Below are 25,905 nucleotides of genomic sequence, written 5' to 3'. Positions count from 1 at the left end.
AATCATCCAAGGCAAATTTTGAGAGAAAAATCGCCAAGGACTCTAAAGAGAATCATAAGGCCTTCTTTAGCTATGTTAGAAACCTAGGAGGAAACTCCCAGATATGCTCAGAATTAGTTCAAAATGATGTGAAAATTACTGAACCTACACACATTGCCAACATACTGGCTGACAGGTTCAGTGCAAACTCTTCCCCCAAAAGGAGAGAGATATCTATTCCAGAGGATTGTAGCCCAAACATCTCCAACGCCCAGGTGAGAACTGCCTCACTAAGGCAAAAACACAGCATCCATGGGACGGATGGTGTCCCGGCTGTGTGCTTCATGAACTCAATGAGGAATTAAACCCACAGTTAGGACAGCTGTTTAATCTTAGCCTCACCTCAGGATACGTACCCAAGGAGTGGCGCACGGCGACTGTGGTCCCACTTCACAAGGGCGGTGCCTCCACAGACCCTGGAAATTACCGCCCCATTAGCTTGACAAGCCTTATCTGCAAAGCCATGGAGAGGATCATAATGGAACTCATAAATAAAGACATAGGGAACTTGCAGACTTTGGATCCAACTCAGTTTGGCTTTGTCAAAGGCAGATCCTGCCTCTTAAACTTGGTTGACTTTTTCGAGACAGTCACCAAGGCCATTGATGAGGAAAGGCAGTCCATACAGCCTACCTCGACCTGGCAAAGGCCTTCGACACAATACCCCACTCAGGTATCATCGAAAAACTCATCAGCTTGAATGTAAACCCATACATCACAAGATGGGTTGCAAACTGGCTAAAGGACAGAACCCACAGGGTCAGAGTTGCTGGAGCCATGTCAGACTCAAAGCCTGTCACAAGTGGTGTCCCACAGGGCTCAGTCCTGGGTCCACTCTTGTTCGGCATCTACTTTTCTGAAGTACAAGCAAACACAGGAGGGTTATGGCTGACAAAGTTTGCAGATGACTGCAAACTGGGCGCCATAGTCGAAAACACATCTGACACAGATATCCTCCAGAAGGGCCTCACAGAAATGGATAACTGGTGCCAGAGCCATGGCCTGAAGTTAAACGCCAAAAATGCATAGTCATACCCTTTGGGAAAAACAAGGCTACCCCTAGCTACCATATAGGTGGCAATCCACTGAGCACAGAAAAGTCATCAGAGATCTGGGGACCCAGGTTGACAGTAGCCTTTCGTTTGACACTCATGTTGCTAAAGTAGTTAGGAAAACCTTCTATATCACCCACCTGATCATGAAGGGATTCACATCTAGATCAAGGGAGGTCATCGTCCCCTGTACTCATCACTTATTAGACCTATGATTGAGTACAATGCCCGTTCGGAATGTATCTGACCAGACACCTGCTGCAGCTTGAAAGGCCCCAAAAGTTCCTCACCAAAAGGATAAAGGGTCTCAAAAATATGTCTTATGCTGCCCGACTGAAAGAACTCAGCTCTATTCAGTCTCATACCGCTTGCTCAGAGGTGACCTGTGCCTGACATATAAGGCCATGTCAAACCCAGATTTGATGAATATGCTTCACCTCAAAAAATCTAGATCCCTCAGAACCACAAGGGCGGGAGACTTAAACCTTGACACGGTTATAAATAGAACGTGCTGGAGGGACAGATTCATCACCCAGAGACTCCCTATGCTGTGGAACAAAATCCCGGTACATGTGAGGCAGAGCACCTCTCTGGTCTTGTTCAAGAGGAATCTTGACCAATGGATGGGAGATTGCAGATATACCCCAGGGATTACTTCAGCGTCACTGCTTGACAGAGGCACAGCAAAATGATAGGCATAGTTTTTATTCAAACTAAAGGGGTGGCGAAAGCCACATAACTATGGGCTAGGCTTATAAATGCCCTTGGGCAGATAGCCTAGTATGAACCTATGAACCTATGAACCTATAAGGTTAGTGAACTTCATGCTTGGATCTCAAGCCACACTCCTGATGTCATCACCCTAACCGAAACTTGGCTAAAACCCCAACACCATGACAAAGACTTTCTCCCTCCTGGCTATAGTACACTGCACCTTGACCACCAAAAGAAAAAGGGTGGTGGAGTTGTCATTGTTTACTCTAACCACCTTACTCTGACAACTCCCAATAAAACTATCCCATCCATTCTCCTGCTGAAATACTGACAGCTGACCTTGTACTTAACACCCATACCACCATCACAATAGTAGTAATCTACATTCCCCCGGGGGATAACTTACCCCTGCTGGAAAACATTCTCTCATACTTCTCTCAACATATTCCTAATGAAACCATTATTCTTGCTGATGTCAGTATTAATTGTTTAACTCTCTGTACCCCATATTCTTCCTTACACATCAACTTGTACGGCTTTACTCAATTTCTCATTGATGCCATCCATACCAGCAACTCTCATACACACAGCACCCTTATCAATTGGATTCTAGTCTCTCATCCCTCTAAATATCACAATCCTGAAACCCTTCCCAACACACTAAGTGATCACTCCCCAGTAAAAGTACTTAGATATATCCCTCACTTTACTAAACAGCATAGATTTATCACATGCCACAAGCTTACTAATTTCCACACTGACACCTTTAAATCTCTTCTCTCTAAAGTTAACTGGGATTTCCTTAGACAACTCCCCCTTGACGAGGCTGTCCTGTCTTTCAACTCCACCTTTCTCCGTATTCTTGACTCACTTGCCCCACTTCGCACAGTCCGTATTAAATCTAATCTATCTCCATGGCTATTAAATTCCACCTGCATCCTAATCAGAAATAGAGACAGATCATGGAAAACATGAACCAAAACAAACCTCCCTACTGACTTGCTAAAATACAAAGAACTTAGAAATCAGATCAAAAAGCATATTAATAAAGGTAAAAGAGACTTATACTATAATCCACCCTCAGCCTTAAAATCTAACCCCCAAACTTCTGGAACTCCTTAAACCACATACTACATTCTGGTGGTCCCTGCTCCCCCAATCTTTGTCCTGATAACACTCCCAAAGATACTGCCTACACCTTCAACACATATTTCATTGACTCTGTATCCAAACTATTTAATCCCAGTGCCAATTCATCTACCTTTAATAATATTTCAAACCACTCTCTATCAAATCCCTCTATACTCTCATCAAATTCTTTTTCCCTAAAACCTGTACCCACTAAATCCCTACTTTCTAAACTCAAACCTTGCTCAGCTTCTACTGACAACATTCCTTCCCTTTTCCTTCAGTTAGCTACTGACTCACTTGTTCTACCTGTATCTATCTTAATCAACTGCTCCATTTCAGAGTCCAAAGTCCCTTCCATATGGAAAAAATTCTTCACTATACCAATACATAAAGGAGGTAACTCCTCACACATCACTAATTATAGACCAGTGGCCATCCTCTCTCCTATCTCTAAAGTTCTAGAAAAATGCATACATAAACAACTTATGCATTACCTACTCTGAAAATCTGCTCACACCTACTCAACATGGCTTTAGACCAAAGCATAGTACTACTACTGCCCTACTATCATTCCTTAATACTGTATCCCTTGCCAGAGATAACAACAAACTTGTCTCCTACCTATTCTTAGATCTCTCTAAAGCTTTCGACACTGTCTCTCACCCTCTCCTTCTGCACAAACTAACCAACCTTAACTTCTCTCCTCCTACTGTTACATGGTTTTCCAGCCACCTCACTGACAGATCTGAAGCAGTGAAGTGGCAATCTGCACTCTCCCCTCCTCTCCCAGTTAAAATGGTTGTCCCTCAGGGTTCCATCCTTGGTCCCCTAATTTTTAACATCTTCATTAATCTTCTTTATTCTTCCTGTCCTCAGTCATCACTGGTCCAATATGCTGATGACTCTACTGTCATCACTATTGCTAACTCTCCCTCCGAACTCATCTCTACAACACAGACTTCCTTTAACTCAGAAGAAAACTTGCTCTCTGATAACCAGCTTATCCTTAACCCCCAAAAAAGAAGCTACTGCTTTTTCTTCCTAAAAACTACAACCACATTAAATCCACTTTCACAATCCTGTCCCTCAATAACACACACATCGAGGTGGAAACTAGCACTAAACTCCTTGGTGTCATCATTGACAACCAACTTAAATTCGATGTACATATTAACAATTGTATCAAGAAAACCCATCAGAAACTAGGGCTCCTCTATCGTAACAAAACGTTTCTCATCAGTGAAGCTAAAGTAACTCTCTTATGCCTACCTCCTGCCCAGTCTATTTTATGGCTCTCAAATTCTTACTTGCCTCAACTCCACACTCCTTGCCAAACTTGAATCTACCTACAACAAGATAGCCAAATTTGCAGCACATCAAAATTACAAGTCACATCACTGTCTCTCACTCAAACACCTTAACTGTCTTGAACTACCTCACCAGCTTCTTCTCCCTCGACTCTGGATCATCCACTCCATCCTTTATCAGCCTTCTTACTGTCCTACACTATCATCTGTCATAGGTTCATAGGTTCATAGGTTAGTACTAAGCTAACTGCCCTTGCAAGCCATTTTAAGCTTAGCCAACTATCACTTGAGAGACTCAAACCCTGCACCTTGTGTTTGTAAGGCAAACACCTTAACCATTAGGCCACCCTCCCAACCAAAGAAACAGTCTCTGCAAGGCTCAAACCCAGGACACCCTACACCATAACACAAGTGATTTACCACTAAGCCATGTCTATTCACCTGCCAGATCTCTCTGGAGCTCTAACCTAGATCTGCTACAAATCCACAAAGCTAAAACTAAGAAAGGATGTATTCTCTATAGCTATAATCCTTCCAAGGGATGCAACAAACTCCCATTAGAGATCAGGTCATTCAAGCAACTTAGTCAATTCAAGCTAGCCACTAAAGAATACCTATTAAACCAGTGGACCTGCCTCTGTATCCACTCCCCCTTAAACAGCTTACCAACCCTAACGGCACACCTCTATCTGCTCCCAACCTTTGTAACTTTCTCTAACTCTCTAGACCTTGTCTTACATTAACTTCTCTATCTAAAGCACATTACATAATTCTTATCTGCATAATGTAAGATTTTATGTCTGGTGACAAAACTATTGTTATTCCTTCTGAATGATGTCGGATTCTAAATCTGACAGACATAATGATTAGTTTACTGTAGAAAATCATTGTTTTTTATGTATATGTTGCTTTGAATATTTTCTGTAAACCAGTTGTTGATTATTTACTTATTTTTGTAAATTATAATCTGTAGAACATGTGGAGCTTTTCTCCCTGGGCCTCTGCTAAAAAAGGGCTACATAGCTCAGTCGGATACACCTGGTCAATAAATGTAAAATAAATAAATAAATAGATTTTGCAGTTACACAGATCATGTTCATGGACTGGCTAGGCTATCTAGATTCCACATTTCCTGTATCCAACAGAGACATACTGCTCCCTGAATATGCCATCTGTTCACCATCTTCAGTCAGTGTTAGACTCATCTCCAACATTAAACAGTGAGATATCCACAGGAGTCACCTACAAAGACACAAAAAATACAATATCCACAATAAGTAATACTGATCTCCTGTACTTCATTCCCAATATAGAGATAATGAGGACAGCAAACATGCTACAACTTGAAGAAATAGACGCCCACACAAAGTGTACACTGTTCTGAGTGAACAGACAGCACAAGCAGAACTCACACCTTTGTTCTCTTAATTTTAGTTCTCCTGTTATTTTTCTTGCAGCCTTAAATATCAAGAGGGGATTCATAAAGGTAACCGCAAAGTGTAGACTATCTGTACACTTAGTGTAATGTTTCTGAATGACTAGAAAACACAAACAATGTGGTCGAGTTGTTCTTGAATACAGATTGTGTGTGTACACTTAGTGTCCACATAGTGTAGGTGTTAATGAATCTGGCCTTGTGCAGGTGCTCATAGTGCTTGAAGCCTTGATGCTCCAACATAATAAAGAAAACTGACTGATATGCACTAACCTGCCCAATTCAGCAGTATGCAATTCTTACTCAAGTACTGAAATACACCTATGGCATCTCCACTAGAGACTCAGGGGGTATGTTGCAGTTCTGCACCTTTGTCCAGCACACCATCTTGGGATAGTGACAAGTCTGATTCCCCCCATGTAGAGAGGCAAGGAACTGCTGTGTCTCATTAATGATAGTTCATCCAATAGGCTGTCTCTTGTCACCATTCCCGCCCATGCAAGTTGGGCAGCATGCCTTTATGTATATCTCTTCATGTCAGTGGCCCAGTCTCTGGCCTGCTTATAGGATTAGCCTTGGTTACCAACAGCATTAATGCCTTCAAGTACATCTTGCCATACATAGTTGCAGCAGAGATGGTGTGAAATCTCCTGGCTGAACATTTGTCGGCCATAGAAATGGAGGACCCGCATAACACCTCATTCTTCTTGTTTGACAGCTTGCATGCATGATGCTTTGCAAAGAAAGATTAATAAACCATACGAGTACAAAAAAAAAAGAATTGCTTTTCATATGACTCCCATCTGCCTTTGCATACCTGTCTGTGTCATTCTGATGTCATCAGATATGTGTGTTAGATAGACTTACTGGTTTAAAAGAATAAATGTCACAGCTCCTGCCATTGCTCTGGTAATGCCCAGTGTCAAAAGGCTGAAAACAAAGGCTGAAACTATGCGAGAAGAGCAAGTCTTGAACATCGTCGCTCTTTTTCTTTAAATTTCTTTTTTTACATGGGGTAAGCCCGTCAGACCCTCTGAACTTACATATACCAATCCCAAGATCACCATACCATGGAGGAAAGGGAATATTCTGGGAAATGGCCATTTCAGTCTTAGTATACAAGTCCTCTTTCAGTCACCATGTTTTGTGACTCACTCTAGCGGTTTCCAACATTTTAAATGGTTACTCTGCTGTTCACCTTAGTTTTGTTTACGTGTTGTTATTGTCATTATATTTTGGATCACATAAGTCATAATAAAGTAGTAGTGCACTTCACATTTTATTTCACACAATTTCTCACAGTTTTTCCACCTCCTTTCTTTGCAGAAATCATTTCTTTTTAATTTATTTGAATCTGTTATATTTTCTCTGCCTTTATTTTGTGTTTATATGCAGCAGTTTCCATGGCAGTGCCAATGACTTTGCCTGGTTCCATCCCATCAGTGAAGCCACCCTGCATTTTTCGATCTTTTAAGCTTTTCGACTACTGTTTGTGCCTTTATTACTGTTTTATTGCCTTATTTTCCTGTGTTTGTGAGCTTATATTGTTGATTGCACTTGTGGGCTAAAGTATTGCTTAAAAGTAACTAACAGGCTAATACACTGAAGTATACCAGCCTTTGACAGCAATTTAGTCGAAAACAAAGCATTTACTGCATTTTTTCCTGTCTGTTTGAAAAAAAAAAAAAAAAATATTTCTCCTTTCCTAAACTTTACTTGCTAGTTGTTCCAGTGATCAGATTTTGCTGATCCCTGGGCTTTGTATTTGGTTTCTGTGTTTCTCCATTTTCTTGTGTGGCCGGAGGTAGTTTCTTTACTCACCAGTGGGAGTGGGGAGTACTGAGCTGCTTGTTTGTCCTCAGAGGAGTGGTTAGAAGCAGCAACTTGTAATTTGTTGGCCATTTTGGGTCATTTCCTGTTTTTTCCAGCCCCCTGCTATAAAGCACGCGTTAGCGCGCTTTAGCGCGATTTAGCGCGGAGCTGCTACCGTTGCACACTAGGGCAGTGCCGGTTAAGCAGATTTAAACTATTAGGGCTACCTAAAGTTCACTCTTCAAATTTTCCCTTAAAACTACCTTCCTCAAAGTGTACTACTGTTCTATTTAGTGTATCCTCCAACTATAAATTATCTCTACTTGACTCCCAAGTAGACTATTCTCTATCCGTATAGCTAAGCACTTGCTCCTACAGTACTTATCACCTCGATACAGCACTCTTGTTATAGAAAGTACCCTAAAAAAAGCAGACCCCATTTCTCGGTCACCCACATCCCCAAAACCTTTTTTTAAGTTTTTCTGTCTATTCCTTCTAGCATGTCGAGGGATCAGTTGCTAATATCCTCTCCTGCTCAGCTGGTGAACCTGGGATTATTGAGGCAATGTTACAATTGCCTCATGTACATAGACAACCCTCTCCTCCTCCCACAAAACACAAGTACATGTGAGAGATGCAACTATACGGCCAAACTGGAGGCTGAGCTCTCTCAACATAGGACTGGCAAGACCAGACAGGAGGAGAAGGTAACCACACACACTATAGACCCAGTCTCACATAATACCATCACAACCTCAAATCATACACATAAACACACAAAGACATACTCGGAGGCTCTGATCAAAAAATTTACCAAAACAGCAGAGGCCACCAAAGCAGACACCCAAACAACTACCACCTCAGAACACAACACCTGCATCACATAGACCACACAGTCAGAGTGTCAAGCAGTCACAGCCCTTAAGGCCAAACACTATGCCAGACACACTAGTCATTGGTGACTCCATAGTCAGACACACTGACGTCCCACTCACCAGACTGAGTAAGGAGAGGGTCACAGTAAGCTGCCTGTCGGGTGCTAGAATCCGCCACATAACGCATGCACTCAGGTCTCTCAACAGCAGGTACAAGTACGACTCAATCATTGTCCACGCTGGTGTAAACGACCTGAGACGCACGTCGCTGGACTACATGAAAAGAGACATAGAGGAGCTCTCTGATTATGTAGCCCAGGCAGGTATGACCCTGACCTTGAGCAGTATCCTACCTTCACCAAGAATGATGCCACAATACAGAGATAAGATGATCAGTTTTAACAATTGGCTTAAACTCTGGTGTCATTCAAAGGGGATCCAATGTCTGTCTGCCTGGGATGACATGCTGGACAAGCCACGCTGCTTCGCAAGGGACGGCTTGCACTTGTCACCCTGGGATTCCGGATTTTGGCAAAGGCTCTTGCCACCCCATAGTGCCTTTTTAGGCAAGGCTCAAATTCTAAACCTACCACCCTAGAACAAAACAAAGAAAAAACTAAGGGTAATGCTGCTCAATACCAGAAGTCTCAACCTCAAGATGCACTCGAGGCCCTTCTCAGTATGGAGAACATCGATGTCTGTGCTGTGACAGAAACCTGGTTCAAGGCTCCTGAGAGCACCCCAGCACTATCAGGTTTTACCTCATATCATGCATTCCGGCCACAAAACCCGGACAGTACCAAGAAAGGAGGAGGGGTATCCATATTCATCAAGGACACCCACACCTCAAGATTGGTGGCATCGCATGATGCATCGGAAACCATCCAGGTGCAATTAACCATAGGCAAGACTGCTATGCAAATTGTAGCATGTTACAGGCCACCCTCGCAAACTCAGGAACCTCACATGGCCTTCCTGAAAACACTGGAGGGGATAAATGTATCTCCGAACACCATCATACTAGGTGACTTCAACTACCCTAATATAGACTGGGAACACTACTCAAGCCCAAACACTCTAGCCCAAACGTTCCTGGAATTCATAAACTCAAATGCCATGGAACAACTAGTCACCATCCCCACAAGAGGAGAGAACATACTTGATCTCATCATCACGAACATGGGAGCACAATGTTCAACGCCAGAAGTATACCCTTCACTGGTGAGATCTGATCACAAACTAATCTCGCTGGAGGTCCTCATCCCGCCCCACCCGAAATGAAAAAGACCACAGTAAAGAACTTCTCGAAAGCCGACTTCACACTTCTAAAGACTAGTGTGGTCTCCTTTAAGGCCCCTGAGCCGGCGGTTAACATTACTCAAACCGCTGAATCACTTACAAATGCCTTCTACCAGCACCTACAGGGCTGCATGGATCAGGCAATCCCAAGCAAAACAAAGACTCTTTGTACCAAAGGCAAGCGTCCAGTCTGGTGGACCTCAGCCATAAACAAACTCTACAATAAAAGGAGAAAGCTACTACAAGATAGAGCAAAATCCTTAAAAGGTAAGACACCGCTGATCACTATAAGTAAAAAGCTAAGAGCTCTCATAAAATCATCCAAAGCTAATTTTGAGAAAAAAAATAGCTAAGGACTCTAAAGACAACCATAAAGCATTCTTTAGCTATGTCAGAAACCTAGGAGGAAACTCCCAGATATGCTCAGAATTAGTTCAAAATGATGTGAAGATTACTGATCCTACAGACATTGCCAACATACTGGCTGACAGGTTCAGTGCAAACTTCTCCCCACCCTCCCTGCCTAAAGAAGAGATATCTATACCAAATTATTGTAGCCCCCCAAACATCTCCAATGCTCAGGTGAGAACTGCTCTCTCCAAGGCAAAGAACACAGCATCCATGGGACCTGATGGTGTCCCCAGCTGTGTGCTCCATGAACTCAATGAGGAATTAAACCCACAGTTAGGACAGCTGTTTAATCTTAGTCTCACCTCCGGATACGTACTCCAGGAGTGGCGCAGCGACTGTGGTCCCACTCCACAAAGGCGGTGCCTCCACCGACCCTGGAAATTACCGTCCCATTAGCTTGACAAGCCTGATCTGCAAAGCCATGGAAAGGATCATAATGGATCTCATAAATAAAGACATAGGGAATTTGCAGACTTTGGATCCAACCCAGTTTGGCTTTGTCAAAGGCAGATCATGCCTTTAAACTTGGTTGACTTTTTGAAACAGTCACCAAGGCCATTGATGAGGGAAAGGCAGTCCATACAGCCTACCTAGACCTGGCAAGGCTTTTGATACAATACCCCACTCGGGTATCATTGAAAAACTCATCAACTTAAATGTAAACCCATACATTACAAGATGGGTTGCAAACTGGCTGAGTGACAGAACCCACAGGGTCAGAGTTGCTGGCGCCATGTCAGACTCTAAGCCTGTCACAAGTGGTGTCCCACAGGGCTCAGTCCTGGGCCCACTCTTGTTTGGCATCTACTTTTCTGAAGTACAAGCAAACACAGGAGGGTTATGGCTGACAAAGTTCGCAGATGACTGCAAACTGGGCCAGTTGAGAACACATCCGACACAGATATCCTTCAGAAGGGTCTCACAGAAACGGATAACTGGTGCCAGAGCCATGGCCTCAAGTTAAATGCCAAGAAATGCATAGTCATACCCTTCGGGAAAAATAAGGTTACCCCTAGCTACCATATAGGTGGCAATCCCCTGAACACAGAAGAAGTTATTAGGGACCTGGGATCATATTGCTAAAGTAGTTAGGAAGACCTTCTACATTGCCCACCTTATGAAGGGATTCACATCTAGATCAAGGGAAGTCATAGTCTCCCTATACTCATCACTCATCAGACCAATGATCGAGTACAATGCCCCATTTGGAATGTATCTGACCCGACACTTGCAGCAGCTGGAGAGGCCACAAAAGTTCCTCACCAAAAGGATAAAGGGTCTCAAAAATCTGTCTTATGCTGCACGACTGAAAGAACTCCAGTTATATTCAGCTGTGTACCGCTTACTCAGAGGTGACCTATGCCTGACATACAAGGCCATGTCAAACCCAGATTTGATGAATATGCTTCATCTCAAAAAATCTAAATCCCTCAGAGCAACAAGGGCGGGTGACTTAAACCTCGACACAGTTATTAATAGGACGTGCTGGAGGGATAGATTCATCACCCAAAGACTCCCTATGCTGTGGAACAAAATCCCGGTTTATGTGAGGCAGAGCACCTCGCTGGCCTTGTTCAAGAGGAATCTTGACCAATGGATGGGAGATCGCAGATACACCCCAGGGGTTACCTCAGTGTCACTGCTCGACAGAGGCACAGCTAAATAATGGGCATAGTTTCTCCAAACTAAGGGGTGGCATAAGCCACAAAACTATGGCTAGGCTTATAAATGCCCTCGGGCAGATAGCCTAGTATGAACATATGAACCTATGAACCTACTACATCTGCTCCAGGTAAGAGTGATGTGCCAACAGCTATGTCTGGTTCCACCCCATCAGGGAGCCCATCCTGCTACTACATCTGCTCCAGGTAAGAGTGACATGCCAACGGCTACACCTGGTCCCACCCCATCAGTGAGCCCACCCTGCTACTACATCTGCCCCAGGTATGAGTGATCAGCATTCCTTCTCTGCCCTGGTGGTGCTTCACAGGCTGGTAGTAATGCTGTTCCCACTAGTGGCTCTACCACAGGTGGTAATTCTGCCAGCCGCAGGCAGCTGGTGGAGGTGGTAGGGAGTTGATGGACTTGCATATGAATGCCCTCATTGACTATCTGGAAAACTCCTCCCTGCCCAAAACTGATGGCACTGTCTTATTACACCACCTCATTAATCAAGTATAGTCCTTGTTTCATCTACTTTATTCATCTGTTGTGACTATGCAGGTATAATTAATCATACTTGTTGTTTTATCCATTCTTTTCATCTGTTGTGATTATACAGATATAATTAATCAATTATACTTGTTGTTTTATCCATTCTTTTCATCTGTTGTAACTACAGATATAACATGGTACTTAAAACACTAGCTAAGGGTTCACTTCACGTAAAGTGGAGACAATAATTTTCTAGGATTAAAAACTCCTAATCACTTTATAGAATATTTTAAGACTCATTAATTTAGAGAATATTTTTGAACTGCTATGTGTTAACTCCTTTGTTAGGGGAACAAAGTAACTCCATGCATTTGCAGCCACAAGATAATAGCATAGTAGTTGTGCTTATTGGGCTATTAACGGCAGTGGTTATCTTTGTGGTTATGCTATGTGCTACTGGTGTGGTACTTTTTTGAATTAAGTAGTGAAGTCCTAATTTATTGTTATTTTATTTTAATGCTAATTTGAATTAGCTATTGGGTACATCAGGCAGAGTTTTCTTTTTCCCCTCCAGCATTAATAATCCCTTTCTGGTGTTTGTCTCCACCTATTTTAACAGGTTTGGAAGGCAACCTAATATTAAAATGTGCTGTGCTGATTTCCAAGTAGTTGCATGTATGTATGTGTGTGCCTTTTGTGAAGGTTGGGCGCTGGGCTGGCAACTTGACATCGTAAAAACTCCACTGCCAATCAATCAGCAGACCAGTGATCTGCTGTGGCGACCCCTATCCGGGAAAAGCTGAAAGACTGAAAATCTTTACAGAGCTTCAGGGTTGCAACTAGGTAGTTGCATGACATTCTTTTGCATTTTTCTGCCTTGCCTGACCTATTTGGAACCCGCTGATATCTTGGTGGCATCTCAAAGTAAGTGCTAAGTCTTTATTGTGTCCTCTAAAAATTATCTACTGTTCTTCAGTGCTAGTGCCATTTTGACGTGCTTGTGATTGTTGAAATTATTCCACCATATATTTTACAAGAGTTCTTGTTCACTAAATGACTGCAATGCCTGCTTTTGAGTATTAGTGCTAGTTACTGCTTCCCTCACATTCCTGCTAACTCTCATGATTAAATGTTTGCAGAGTAATGAGCCAGTAACATTACCTAAATGGTGTGTGACAGTACTCTTGGTTAAAAGGCAGTTAATGTTATTTAAGCTGTTGAAAAGAAATGCACCCTGCCTCCTTTACATTTTTCTGTGTAATAGTACTTACCAGTAGCTCACTAAAGCCTCAGCTCAGACGGCTGACTGATTGTTTTTCATGTGCTGTCTAAAGTAGGATTTGTTTCTGAGGTGTTGCTATGGTTTCAAGACTACTTGACCAAAAGCTGTTCCAGTTGCATAGAGAGACAGAAAAAGACAGAGATAGAGAGAGAGAGAGAGAGAGAGAGAGAGAGAGAGAGAGAGAGAGAGAGAGAGAGAGAAAGAGATAAAGCCCTGACTTCTGCCCAGCCAACCCAGGTTTGATTACCAGCTCAGGTGACTGATGGAGTAGAAGGGAGGAATGGACTTTACCATCCCTGAGAGAGAGGACTATCCTGTGGGCATCTCATGCAATGATCCCTGCTTGGGATGTTGAGCTGGGAGGCATTTTCCAAAAGTGTGAAGGGTGGTGAAATGGCTGAGCTGCCACAGACGTGGGGTGATACACCACACTTTTCAACTGCACAACCACCCCCTTGGATGCAACCACAGGGATCTGCAAGGATTGAGGTAAGGGAGAAACAGGGGTACACGATAAAGTATGAAACCCCCTCCAAGCTTGAAGAACATCAATGGCCTCCCTAGGACATTCTTAAGATCCTTTTCTGGCCCCAGATCAAATTCAGGAATTGGACCTTGGATTGATTGGAGTGACTGCATATTCAGCAAATGATGTGAGGCAGTGGGATAACTGTCAGAGTGAAACAAGGGGAGAAAATGAACTAAAAAAAAAAGATTTCATGGCCAGCAGGACCTTTAATATATATAGTACAAACAGCTCTTCAGTAAGCTGTAATACCAGCCTGGGAAATCCTTCAAGGATTTGTTTTAGGTCCACTGCTCTTCTTGTTGTTTACTAATGACCTGCCCTGGGATTTACCAGCGCTGGACTGCTTTTTGTATCCATGCAATGTTGTTATTACCAGCCATGGGAAACATCAAGTGAAATTTCAATAATCTACAGCCAGGCTTTGAATTACCCTGGAGCAGGTTTATAAAAGAGAAACACATTGTAGGCACCGGCAAAATGACAGCCACGCTGTTCAGCACAGCCCTCTCCCCTTATTATATAGGGTCCAGATCAAGATACTGTACATGGGCTACTACACAAAAGCATCTTGGTGGACAGCTAGATACTTCACAATCCCTCACTACTCATGCAAAAACTCAGGTCAGCAAAGTATTAGTTCAGCTGAAAGCTGCTTACTCTTTGTCTAACATGCTCACTACTGAGGCTAGCCCTTCATCATCAGTAATGTGCTTATTCTTAGGACTGGGTATGACCTACACTTACTAGCCAAGAACTCATCAACAAACTCTTTGCTATTACATACTACTGAAAATAAAATATTCTGCTTTATTAACCTAGTATCAAAGACCACCATTGCAGTGCAATAAAGAAGGCACGATGGCTGACTAGTGTAGCCAGACCAGAACTGCTACTTCATATCCTTAATTACAAACTTGTTACTGGAAGGTATTTCTCCCTTTTGAAAAACAAATTACTTAACAAGGAGTTTAACTATAACCTCAGAAGTTATGGAACATCTCTTTTAGCTAGGCCACCATTTAGATTAAATATGATCAAAGAAGCCTTTATCAAAATGGTCTTTGAATGCTGTTACAAATTAACTGATGACATAAAACATCTAGATAAGCTGACTAGTTTCAAACAAAAACTCAAAGATTATTTGAAAGAACAGTCTAATCGCAAATGAAAAACATGGGTGGAGCATGCTATTAACAAGCACAGAATGACTGTTTTGATTCTTAGGTACTATAGCATTAAGTGAATATGTTTTCCTGTGGCTTAGTGGATTGCTGTATTCTTCCAACCAATATCTGGCAAAGTTTTCAATCATTTCAACTATTGCCAATGGCTTTCCTAATTCCTGTACATTCTATGTCTGTACCTTTGTAAATGCTTTGTTAAAATCTGATGTACTTGATAACAGGAATTGTGTGTACTCTGTTGATATTGTTACTTGTCTAAACATTGTATGGTCTGGCTTGCCATTTTCACCGAGGTCATGGCTGAAAATGAACTTAAGTCCAGTTCAGTTACATGGTTAACAAATGAAAAATAGATAAATAAATAAATAAATAAATAAAGGCATTCTGATAAAGGTGGAAATTATACTGTCTGGCCACCCACTGGAGGCGACATAGGCAGGGTGGTTGTTTGACTGAACGGCCCTATCCCCAATACCAGTGATCCTCCCCTTTTGAGTCCACGCCCTTCTCTGTTTTAGTTCAGTCCTCCCTCACCCATCTATTTCATTTGTCTGAAGTCTCTAAATACAATGTCCCCCCTCCCTCAGTGTGGCAGCTCCTCCCATTGTCAGTAGTGTCTCTATTACATGTTTTTGTGTTTGCTACTGTTACCTACCTTCAACCTCTTACCATAGCTTCACTTTCCTTTGCATCTTTCCCCACATTTCTCTCTTGGTAAAAAGAAAATTGGCACCTGTCTCACTTAAAATAAAAGTAAAATTACTCTCCCTCCTATCCATCATATTTATTCCTTAGCTATTTCTCCTGTGTGACCCCTTTTTTCCTACTGTCCTGTAGTCTCATTTCCACCAGTTTTTCTGTTCAGAAATAGCTTTCAAATATGCAGTGACCCCTTTAAAGATACTGTCCATTTTTCTCATCTCATCTTATTCACTTAATTGCGAGAGTGAATGCGCTGAAGTGCATACGCCCTCTACACCTGGCGCTACTGGTCATCACATTACATAGCCACTACTACAGTTTCTGTCCCTCTCTGGTGGTTATATTCTAGGAACAAGCTGGATTGCTAGTTATCTACAGTTTGAGATCCAAGTTCAAATGTTGCTAATCAGTAATGAGCTCTGAGCTGCATCATTTCCAGGTGATAAACAGTGGGAGGCTCACTGCCATCATGATATATTTCTGAATCCCATCCTGTGTTGTGTGTGTGTGTGTGTGTGTACAAAATTATCTTGGCAGTTATTCAGTTACTGTTGGTAAAATAACACTGGAATGCACTGGGCTGAAAATAAGTTTGGCAAAATTCTGGGAAGCCAGTGAGCAAATCTCTGCTCTGCAGTTGTTTAGAGTAAAGCTTGCTTGGGGGTGGAAAGTGTTGGCCATAACCTGAAGCAGTAGTACACATTTACCTTACACTCTAAAGGCTAATGTCCACTGTATATTAATTAGTTCAGTGGTGGTAATTGTGAGACCATAACCTCTGTTTGCTATATATTGATTAATATCAGCAACACATATTTTTAAAGTGTGTACAGTCACAGTGTAGTTTCTTTTTTAATACATTTTATTGATTTTATATTAGTCATATAACCTCAGGACAATAGCTTAAGAAAATATACTAAGGATATATGAGTCCTGCAAGATTTTGCATTTCACAATAGTTTCATTATGAGGGTGTCATAGTATACATACACATATTTCAACCAATGAGAATGCAGCAGGACAATACAGACAACTGTCATTGCACGGACAATAGCTCTAAGCAGAAGAGGGGCTATTACAGTGGGCCTTGATACAACTAAGTATTAAAAAAGGGGTGATGTTTTCAGTGAAGTAAATGGAGTGTAAGCAGGGAAGATCAAACTCAGTTTGTCATTGATGAGTGGATTATGTAACGTAGATATGGAATGGTGTCGAAGTGCTTCATGGTTCAATGTAAAAACAGATTACATTTCTTTTGCAGAAAGAGAGAAATGAATGTGGTTATGCACAAGATATTTTTAATATTATCAGATAAAAGGGAACTTCCAGTCCCAATCTCTACGATCTGAAGAAGATACCGAAAGCGCTTATCGTTTGGAATACAGAGGGACTGTTTTATTCTATACCAAGATTTTAACTCAACATGAAGATTTTAATAATTGTTTCTACAATAAAAGGATTTTAACTGTCACTAAAGCCAGAAACTCATATTTGAACTGTTTGAACTGTTTGATTGGTTAAGTTGTAATTACAGTTTGCTACTGTTTTACAGCAGCTACTACATCTTCAGTATGTATACTTTGTATATCAGACTTGAAAGATTGGACACCTTGAAACCATCATTTCGCTACAGTGTAACTGCATTCAGAGCGTGGATATCTTGTTCTGAAAAGAAGAAATGAAGATAGATATCTTGGCTCAAAGTCCACTTGAATACCACATTAGGCACAACAGAATAATTAGTTCTCAAAGAAACCTTACCTTTGTGGAAAATGAAATAAGGTTGACCCTTCACAAGAGCTTGTAACTCATATACTCTTCCTGTAGAAGTCAGAGAAATCAACAAAACTGTTTTCCATGTTAAGGACCTCAGATCAAACTGATACACTGTTTCAAATGGAGCAAGAATATTTTTTTCCCACAACAAAGTTGAGATTCCAAGGATGAGCCACTTGTTTTAAGACCCTGTCTCCCACCAGGACACAAGTGCTCTTCAGCAATTACATTCTGCTTGCTGAGCACACTCAAGCAAATCTGCAGTCTGCGGCTACCACTCCACCCATACAGTATAAGAAGGAATCAGTACTGCAAACTAAACAAGGATATACATTTTTAGCCTCAAGAGCAGGAGCACACTCAAGCAAATCTGCAGTCTGCAGCTACCACTCCACCCATACAGTATAAAAAGGAATCAGTACTGCAAAACTGAACAAGGATATACATTTTGAGCCTCAAGAGCAGGAACACACTTAAACAAATCTGCAGTCTGCGGCTACTATTCAACCCATACAGTATAAGAAGGAATCAGTACTGCAAACTAAACAAGGATATACATTTTGAGCCTCAAGAGCAGGGTTAGTCCACCCAGGCATTCTACTTGTATGTTTTATGAGAGTAAAGCTATTACATTAGCAGTATTTCTTAGTAGTTCTCAGCGTGCTAATAAAACTGACTGTTATAGCCTTGTGTCCCCCCCAGCTAGTACAGTAATCCTAACTGTCCAATAGACAGTATACATTTAATTCAGATCCCTGTGACTAAATTAACCATCAAGCAGCCCTCTCAGTGCTTTCTGCCTTAGTTTGTATCACGTGGAGACCCACCTGTTTATTTATAGGTTCATAGGCAAGTACTAGGCTATCTGCCCATGGGCATTTATAAGCCTAACCACAGAGTGATGGCTTTCGCCTCCCCATTAGATTAGTAACCTAAGCCTCTGTCAACAGGGCTCCTGAAGTGATCCCAGGGTAGAACGTACAATTACCCATCCACTCATCAAGATTTCTCTTGAAGAGTGTCAGAGAGGAGCTCTGTCGAATATGGATTGGGATTCTATTCCGGAGTGAGGGGAGTCGCTGGGACAGGAATCTATCCCTCCAGCATGTCCTGTTTATTGTTGTACATAGGTTCAAGTCACTAGAACAAGTGGTTCTGAGGGATCTCGTTTTTTTTGAGGTGAAGCATGTCCATTAGATCAGGATTTGACATGGCCCTATAGGTCAGGCATAGGTCACCTCTGAGCAGACAGTAAGTGACTGAGAAGAGCTGGAGCTTTTTTAGTCGTGCTTCATAGGGTAATTGTTTAAGGCCCTTAATCCTCTTAGTGAGGTACTTCTGTGGTTTTTCTAGTTGTTGAAGGTGTCTAGTGAGGTACATCCCAAATGGGGCATTGTACTCTATTATGGGCCTAATGAGTGAGGAGTAAAGGGGCACAATCACCTCCTTGGATCTGGATGAGAAACCCTTTGTGATCAGGTGTGCCACATAGAAGGATTTCCTGACCGTTTTGGCTATGTGGTTATCAAAGGAGAGCATGGTATCTACTTGGGTACCCAGGTCCCTAATTACTTCTTCTGTACTTAGTGGATTCCCATCTATGTGGTAGTTTGTAGGTACTTTGTTTTTCCCAAATGGGATTACTATGCATTTTTTGGCATTTAGCTTGAGGCCATGACTTTGACACCAGGTGTTTGTCTCTGTGAGACCCTTTTGCAGGATGTCTGTGTCAGCTGGAGAGTCGATTATTGCACCCAATTTACAGTCATCTGCGAACTTGGTTAGCCACAGTCCCTCCGCCTTTGCCTGTACTTTGGAGAAATATATACCAAACAGGAGAGGTCCCAGGACTGAGCCCTGTGGGACTCCGCTTGTGACTGGTTTAGAGTCAGACATGGCACCTGCCACTCTTACTGTGTGGGTTCTGTCTGAGAGCCAATTGGCAACCCATCTCGTGACATAGGGGTTAATATTTAAGCTGGTGAGTTTGTCTATGATTGCTGTGTGTGGGATGGTGTCGAACGCCTTAGCGAGGTCCAGATATGCTGTGTGGACCACCTTCCCTTCATCTATGGCCTTGGTGACTGTTTCAAAGAAGTTGACCAAGTTCAGGAGGCAGGATCTGCCTTTAACAAAGCCAAACTGGGTGGGGTCCAGTGTCTGGAGGTTCCCAATGTCCCTGTTAATGAGCTCCATGATAATGTGTTCCATGGCTTTGCAGACCAAGCTAGTCAAGCTCATAGGGTGATAGATCCCAGGGTCAGTTGTGGCACCACCTTTGTGGAGTCGTACGACTGTTGATGTATGCCATTCTTTGGGTACATAGCCTGTAGAGAGGCTGAGTTTGAATAGTAATTTGAGATGGGGGGTTAGTTCATTTTGAAGCTCGTGTAAGACATAACCTGGTACAGCATCTGGTCCCACTGATGCTGTGTTTTTGGCCTTTGCAAGGACTGTCTTTACTTGTGTGTCTGAGATATCTGGAGCACCACATTCTTCTGGGATGGGTGCTAGCCCCTTTGGTGGAGGGGGGGGTGAAGTTTGCACTGAACTTGTCAGCCAGGATGTTGGCAATGTCGGTTCAGTGTATTTATGGCCATTATGCACTAGCATGGAGCATATCTGAGAGTTTGCCCCTAGACTCTTGACATAGTTAAAGAAGGCCTTGTGGTTATCCTTAGAGTCACTGGCTATTTTTCTTTCAAAGTTGGCCTTGGATGATTTAATGAGGGAGCACAGTTTTTTACTGATGTTAATCAGAAATGCCTTCTTATTTTTGGATTTTGTTCTATCTTGCAGGAGTTTCCTCCTTCTGTTGTAAAGTTTATTTATGGCCGGGGTCCACCAGACTGGCTTCCTCTTTTTTGAGGAGTTGGTCTTGGTTTTACTTGGGATGGCTCGATCCATGCATTCTTGAAGGTGTTCATAGAATGCACTTGTAAAGGATTCTGCCAATGGGTCATCATTTTCCATTTGATTGGGAGCTTTGAAACTTCCCACCTTGGTCTTGAGGAGTGTGAAGTTGGCTTGAGAAGTTTTTTACCTTGATTTCCTTGACTGGGGGGGGGTCGGGATGTGGATGTCCAGTGTGATTAGTTTGTGATCTGATCTTACCAATGATGAGTTTACCTCAGGTGTGGAACATAGGTTCCCCATGTTGGTGATGACCAGGTCCAGTATGTTGTCACCTCTTGTGGGAGTGGTGACCAGCTGTTCAAGGGCGTTTGAGTTTATAAACTCAAGGAAGCATTGGGCTAGGGCGTTTGAGCTTGAGTAGTTTTCCCAGTCAATGTTTGGATAGTTGAAGTCACCCAGTAGTATGGTGTTGGGTAGAATCTTCATACTTTCTAATGTTCTCAGGAATGCTGCGTGAGGGTCCTGAGACAAGGTGGGAGATCTGTAGCAAGCTATAAATTGCACTTGGATGGTCTCAGATTCCATGTGTTGTGCTACTAACCTGGAGGTGTGGGTGTTCTTGATGAATATGGACACACACCCTCCTTTTGTGTTCTGGTCCTGGTTTTGGGACCTAAAGGTATGGTAGGAGTTATAGCCTGGTAGTGCTGGGGTGCTCTCTGGAGCCTTGAACCAGGTTTCTGTCACTGCACATACATCGATTTCTTCCATACTAAGGAGAGCCCTGAGTGCGTGCATTTTGAGGTTTAGAATTTGCATCTCTATACATTCCCCTTCATTGCTAATGTATCCCCCTACTCTAATCTGTGCACAAACTGGTTACTAATCAGCAAGTCAATGTGAAGACACACTCCCAACCTTAATAAACTTTGCTGTCTCTTCTCTCCTTCACTTTACAGGTAGTTTAAATTATTACTTACCCCCTCTGAGGCCTTCACTGATTTCCACTGATTGCCTCTCTGTTTTTTTTTTTTGCATTCCACCTGGTTTACACCCCTTGTGCTATCTCCCTCCCCCAATACTAAGTCTATATTAGACTCCTACTGAGCATGGAGCTATCTTTAAATTTCTAGTCTCCCACCAGGACACAAGTGCTCTTCAGCAATTACATTCTGCTTGCTGGTAAGCCATTAAACCTTAGGAATTTGTTTAAAGTTTTCAGATTTGTAAAGTAATAATTACTTTTTTCTCTTGTCTTGGTGGGCTCTGCCCCGCTCTGTTAGCCCTCACTAACGCTTGGGCTCTCTCCGCTCCCCTGCCCTGCCCCCTATTCCCTCCCACCCTCACTATCTCTACATTTATAGTAATCACAGCCACACCCACAGCTCACCCTCACATCACCTCCACCAATCACAGCTCCTCAAGTCATATCACATTATACCACACTAACTTGCTCCACACAAAATACTCCCAATCACTCTCATTCCCACTAGGCATTTTTTACATCACCCACACTACTTCCCCATCCACATATAGTGCAATCCTATAATTCCTATTCAGACTCCCCACCAAGAACCAGCTTAAACTTCATAACCATGACTATCACACAACTAAGTCTAGTCTGTCTTCTCATAATTCTTTACAACACCACAAATTATCACTCTAGTAATATCCCTAAACTTAGTAGCACAACACTACATTATGCACTCTCATATACAGACACCACACATTATAATAATATCTGCCCGCAATTGTTCAAGAACTACATAACGGACCAATTCAGAACTAAACACATATGCTCTCATTCCTACTCCAAAAAAAACACAATGGTTTCTCACACTCCTCACCAAGATCCAACATCTGTATCACTATTTTAACAGCAGGCTCACCATAAGTGAGGATATCCACCACAACCCAGGCCCAAATCCATCCTGTCCAACACAAACTGCTCCAACACAAATGTCAGAACATAACACCTCCACTTTCTTCATCCCTGAGCAAATCAGCAGCAAAACCAACCATCTTTTAATGCTAAATATTAATATTAGAAGTATCAAAAATAAAATACCTGAACTCCAGGCCACAATGGCACACTACTCCCCAGACATCGTTGCTTTAACAGAAACCTGGCTAAATAAAAACATAGCTAACTCAGAAGTTCTCCCTACCGGCTACAATATCATTAGACAAGACAGGCCACTTCTTAAAGGGGGTGGAACTGCCTTACTGTACAAGTCCAACTTAACTGTCTGTCAATTACCATACTCCTACCCCTCCCCCAATAATTGGGACATACTTATCTCACAACTTCAACTTCACCCTAAAAAGGTCATCACCACAATTGTGATCTATATTCCACCTGGTAATACACCTGCTAGCCTTGAAGACTTCTTATCCTGGTGTTCTTCCACATACTCACAAGAAACCCTTATTCTGGGGGACTTCAACCTAGACTGGTTCACCTGTATATCAGAACCACCAATTAATCTAATAAATCTCCATGGCTACCAGCAGCTAGTCCAAATTCCAACTAGATGTGATAAAAAATCTAAAAGGGAATCCATACTTGACTGGGTCCTAACTAACAACCCCACATTGTACCCTCACACAGGCAGTCTCCCAGACACCTTAAGTGACCACAACATAATATACTTTATACGTAGTAGAACAAGCATATGCAAAACCACTAACTATACAGCCACTAAAAACACGAAAACATTTTATCCCGAGGTCCTCAACACTTTACTCTGTAACTGTGACTGGACCCCCCTAAAAACCCTCCCACTTGACCAGGCTGTAGCATATTTCAACAAAACATTTCTACAACACCTAGACACTGTCGCTCCATTGTGCAAAATCAAGGTTAGAACCTCTACAAACCCCTGGCTCAGTAAAGAAACCAAACAAATCCTCAAGTCCAGAGACACTGCCTGGCTTTACTATCAAAAAAACAAAGAAACACAAAGCCTAACTAAGTACCAAGAACTGCAACCATGCAAAAAATGCATTAGGCCGGACAAAAAATCCTACTACACAACATTACAAACTAAATACCAACACAACCCGCAAAAATTTAGGAATAATATAAACCATCTACTAGAATTCATCCAAAAGGCTACCCCCAAACCAACCACCCCTGACACTAAAGTTCCCATTGAAACACAATTCAATTCCCACTTTGTGAACTCAATTCTATCCTTAGTATCGCAGGACAGTTCCTTCCTCACCATCCCCCCCAACACAAACAACACTAATACAAGCTTTACCCTCAAAACAGTTTCCACCACTTCAATCAAAAGCATGCTCTCCAAACTAAAACCTCATCAACAGCAGCCAACCTACTCCCCAGCTATTTCTTGAAACTCACAGCAGATGCTATTGCTATCCCAATCTCCACTCTTATAAACAGATCAATTGTTGAAAGCTATGTGCCCAAACTCTGGAAAATATCCTATGTTACACCCATACATAAAGGTGGGACCTCCACTGAACTTAATAACTACAGACCCATTGCTATACTCTCCCCCTGGCCAAAATCCTAGAAAAATGCATCAATACCCAGATGCTAAACTATCTTCTAGACAGCAACATCCTGTCACTTACTCAGCATGGTTTCAGACCTGCCCATAGTACCACTACAGCCCTCCTCTGCTTCACAGACACAGAAAACCATCTCAAAAATGAAGGCCTACAGGTGTCACTCTTTTTTTAGATATGTCCAAAGCATTTGACACAGTCTCACACCAAATCCTGCTAAACAAACTAAACCAATATCGCCTATCAAATTCCACTCTTACCTGGTTGCAAAGCTACTTAACTGACAGGTACCAAGCTATGAAATGGGAAAATTCTCTCTCTCCTCAGCTGCCCATATCTATAGGATTCCCACAGGGTTCTATCTTAGGACCACTACTATTCACAGTCTTCACAAATGACCTCTATACCTCCACACAGCATGCATATATCATTCAGCATGCAGATGACACTACCTTAATCTGTGCTGCACAAAACATTCCCACCCTCCTGCAAACAACTCAACTAGCATTCTCTGATGTTGAAAACTACCTTACCAAAGCCCACCTTATCTGCAATTCAAAGAAAACTCAGCTTATGATTATAACCAGTTCTAACAAAAACACTGCTAACAATCAGTTTACTATCTACTCCATAAATGCTACTCGAATCACTCCAGTGGCACAGGCTAAGCTATTTGGAATAACCATAGACTCCCACCTAAAATTTGATAGTCATCTCAACTTAACTATTAAAAAAGTACATGCCAAACTGGGATCACTCTACTGTATCAAACCATTTCTTACCAACAACAGAAGATCAGCCATTGCTCGCTCTCAACTTCTATCCACCCTACTCTATGCATCTCCCATTCTGACTAATCTCAACAAAACTGAACTAAGCAAAATGGAAGCCTGCTATAACAGAATTGCCCGCTTTGCTGCAAATTGCTCATATAGAACTCATCACTGTACTGCTTTGAGACAGCTCCACTGGCTTGAACTGCCCAACCTCCTAACCTGCAATCAGCTCTGCCTCTGTCATTCTATCTATTACCTCCCCAATAAGTGTCCTGCCCTCAAAAACCTAGTACAACATCACTCAGCCAAAAGGCCTCTTAGATCATCAAGCAAACTACTACTAGAAGTCACCAACAGCTACAATAGCTTTGGAGATGCGCTATATAGTAGTTCAGTGGCTAAAAAATGGAACTCTGTCCCTGATAGCATTCAAAACACATCATCCATAGCCTCCTTTAAAGACCTCATCAGGCAACATCTCAAGCAAAGTTGGCAGTGCCATGACTGCTCCCCAGGCTAGTGAAAGGAACACATACTAAATCAAGAGTACTTGATAATAGTTTTCAATCTTACTCACAAACACTGGCTAATCTACAATGTATGTACTGTACCTGTGTACTATGTATGTATTCTACCTATGTTCCAAATTTCAGCTGTACACCACAAATCTATTAATTACCCTTATTTTTAAATTAATATTTTTTTGTTTGTTCTCTCCACTGTGCCACATACCACTGTAAAAACATGTCTTTTGTAATCTGTGTGGATATTGATCATGTCTAACTAAATGTATCTGTAATTTTTCTTTGTGGAGCTTTTCTCCCTGGGCCTCTGCTGAAAAAGGCCCTTTTCGGCTCAGTCAGACATCCCTGGTTAACAAATGTAAAATAAATACATAAATCTGCCCCAAATCTTCTTCACCAGAGTGTCTGCTTTTCTGCACATGTGCCTGATCCACCATAATCTGTTCACTTTGACCTTCTCTGTAATTGGAGCTAGTGTGTGTGTGTGTGTGTGTGTGTGTGTGTGTGTGT

This window comes from Protopterus annectens, chromosome 10.part0 (assembly GCF_019279795.1).
Source record: "Protopterus annectens isolate FY-2018-M chromosome 10.part0, PAN1.0, whole genome shotgun sequence".
In the NCBI taxonomy this organism is placed as follows: Eukaryota; Metazoa; Chordata; order Ceratodontiformes; family Protopteridae; genus Protopterus; species Protopterus annectens.
Note: the sequence above shows the minus strand (reverse complement) of the source record.